General features: G+C 37.5%; 1 protein-coding gene across 3 annotated transcripts in view; it reads right to left on the reverse strand.

Annotated features, from left to right (window-relative positions):
* Cab39l (calcium binding protein 39 like) overlaps positions 1-3376 on the reverse strand; it is a 156594-nt gene that overhangs the window by 101044 nt on the left and 52174 nt on the right. The window lies entirely within an intron of this gene.

Raw genomic sequence — 3376 nt, forward strand, 5'->3', positions numbered from 1 at the left:
ATTACCAGGGAAGCGCTTATTCCACTGAGCCATCTCTCTGGCCCCCCTGAGCCATCTCTCTGGCCCCCAAGGACATACATTTTTAAAAATCATTAATCTGTACTGATATTTTTGATTCTAATCTGTCTGCAGGGTTTCAATTCTACTTCTTTATTATTTTAGTTTCTCTTATACTAAAAATGTTTGTTCTGGCTCAGGATATAGCTAAGTGGAGTATGCTTGCCTAGCATGCTAGAGGGCCTTGGTTCTATTCCTAGCATTGCAAAACAAAAGAGACAGTGGGGGAGAAAAACAAAAACCCCTTTGCTCTAACAACAATTAATAGTCACTTTAATTTTTTTAATATACTAAACATAAATTGAAAATGACAGCACCAAAATTATTTACAGCAAAACTACTGAATGGGTTTTATTGGTACACAGCTGCAATCCCAGCACTCTACAGGCAGAGACAAGAGGATCACATTGAGTTTGTAGCCAGCTTGAACTACATAGCAAGATCCTGTCTCAAAATCAATCGTCAATCAATCAATCAATCAATCTACTGAGTAAAGTATAAAAACTTTTTTATAGTTAACTTCTAATTTAATTTTTAATGTATTAGTGAGTACACATGACTGCCATTAGCAAGTGATCTTACTGTCAAAACATTTTAAAATTATTTTACCTGTTACAAAAATAAAACTTCTCTTTCATATTAGCAACAACTGAGAAAATTTCATAAAATGACATTAATTTCTTCATATTAACAATGTTTAAAATTGATTAACTTATTTATTTTGAGATGGGGTCTCAGTATGTTGCCCAAACCAGCCCCAAATTTCTGGGCTTGAGTGACATTCCTGACTCAGCCTGCTGAGTAGTTTGACTTCTGGCACACCCCACCACACTCAGCTCACTTTCTTTACTACTGAGTAGTAATTTATTGAGTGATGTTGTTCAACAGAGTTTTGTCAACTATTGAGAAAAGCATATAGGAAGAGTCAATTCCAAACTACCTTCTCCACATTAGCAATCATATACCCATTAATGAGCGTTAAAGTTTTAAAGGCTTAGATTCTATCTTGAGTCTATCTTCTCTAGTAATAAGCATTGTAGCCAGTTACAGAAACTTCTAAGACACCTTACTAAATTGATAAATACATTAAGACATTGATACTTAAAAGAGTACTCAGCAATAATAATAATAGCTAAAAAACTGGTTTGTCTCACACTCATACACACGCACACACAAATCTAGTGTGGTGGTGCATGCCTGTGATCCCAGCACTTTGGAGGTTGAGACAAGAGGGCTACTGCAAATTCAATCCAACCTGGGCTACACAATAAGTTGAAGACCAGCTTGAATTGCATAGTGAGCACATGTCTCAAAAATTCCAAAATAGAGTCTGGGCATGGTGGCGCATGTCTGTAATCCCAGTGCTGGGGAGGCTGAAAACAAAGAGGCTCACTACAAGTTTGAGCTGCAGTGGGACCCTGCAAACACACGCAAACACACACACACACACACACACACACACACACACAAAATAAAAATAAAATAAAAAACTCAAAATAAACAAGACACTAACATGAAAAATAACAATAATATTTCCGTTAATTGTTACATGTGTAATTTCATGCTATCTGTGGAGTAATGCTAATTTTACTGTATTGTTCATTTAATTAATAAATTTGTTTTTATTTAATATATAAAAATCATAATAATGCGTTAACTAAAACTCTTTCAACTGAAGTGACAGGCATAATGTAAGTAAGTTTAAGAAAGAGGATATTTAGGGATCACATTACCAAAAACTTTTGAGCAATGTTTCATAGCTAAGGGAGACTTTCACATCTCACTAAGGAAACATGTAATAATGTTTCTGAATGTCACAATTATGAATTGACTATGGGCATCTAGTGGAAAGAGACCAGGGATGCTGCTAAACAGCCTATAATCAATATTCCAAAAAATATATAATCTCAACAAAAAAGTATCTAGCCAAAAATGTCAATAGTGCCAACAGTGAGAAACCTTGGATTAAGCTCACCTCAGCCCAAGCTTAAACAGTACCATTAGAGATATTTTTCTTCTTGTTAAGTTTTTCCTGTGTTGTCTTCATTTATAGTTAGGCTCGCTATACACGGTGGCAAAGATGGTACTTGCCATTACATTGTTGTGGTCCTTTTGATCTCAAGAGGATCTTGTTAGCCATCTCAATCTTTGAAAACTAACTCTGGTTCTGTTATGATGATCAGGAACCTAACAGTGGACTAGTAGAAACCACAGAATGGGATGCTCACCTTGGAGAATGAGTGTAACTGAGAATGACTGTTAAGTGATTAACAGTACTAAGAGGTAGGAGAGAGGCACAGTGAGAGGTTCACACCACATGACCCCAGAGAATGACAACAGAAAGAACAATTTAAGTTTTCTTTCAAGTAATACACAAAATATTGGGTGAGATGATCTGTACTATTATATAACTGAAAAGAGTGTATAGCTGGATTTGCTCAGTTTCCTTTGTATATTATATACTACTCCACCAAACCACCTGGCTGCCCAGCACTCACACTTCCTCTTTCTTTCCCACATCTATACTTTCAAGAACGGTCCTGCCTAACATTAGGCAAGTTTTCCTAATGAGATTAACATTAATGCAGTCATCCTTGTTCACACTTGTTTAGCTTTTGCATCCAGTTCCAAGATCTCTGTTGATTATATGTTCTTATTCACATTTGAAGAAGCTTCTCATGGTTTAAGCACCCTGTGTCTTGATTATAAATTTATCACCCCAACACACATCCAAAAACTAAGGCAAAGGAAAAGGAGAATATCAGAAATATGCTTTCATATAAAAATGGGGAGGTGAAGAACCATTAGTATATATAATACCATGCTAGACAGGAAAAACAAGCATACCTGCCTGGCAAGAGAACTGAGATGAGTTGTTTAGAAACCAAATTAGTTGCCTGCCACTTTGGCCTCGAAGAGACACCCCCCAACCACTGAACTCCGGAGTTGCATTTAAGAAGGTTCCATGGGAGGTTCCTATCAAGCACTTCCTGCTGAAATAGTGTACCTGTTTTTTGGTCAACTTTAGCACCTGGCAGTTGAAAGGGGATGGGACTTTTTAAAAATATAATTGCTTTACGGCCAGCCAGATAGGTCAGCGAACGAAAGCATGTGCTTAGGTAGAGTGCAGCAGTTAGGGTTTGATCACCAGTGTGCTGGGCCGGTCCTGCCCCCGGGACGCCTTGAGACTGCAATTGAGATTGGGTGTGGTGGTGGCGCACACCTGTAATCCTAGCATTTGGGAGGCTGAAAGCAGGAGAATCACTACAAGTCTGATCTACATAGTGAGATCCTGTAGATCCTGTACTAAAATTTAAAA

This window comes from Octodon degus, unplaced genomic scaffold (assembly GCF_000260255.1).
Source record: "Octodon degus isolate 3935 unplaced genomic scaffold, OctDeg1.0 scaffold00051, whole genome shotgun sequence".
In the NCBI taxonomy this organism is placed as follows: Eukaryota; Metazoa; Chordata; class Mammalia; order Rodentia; family Octodontidae; genus Octodon; species Octodon degus.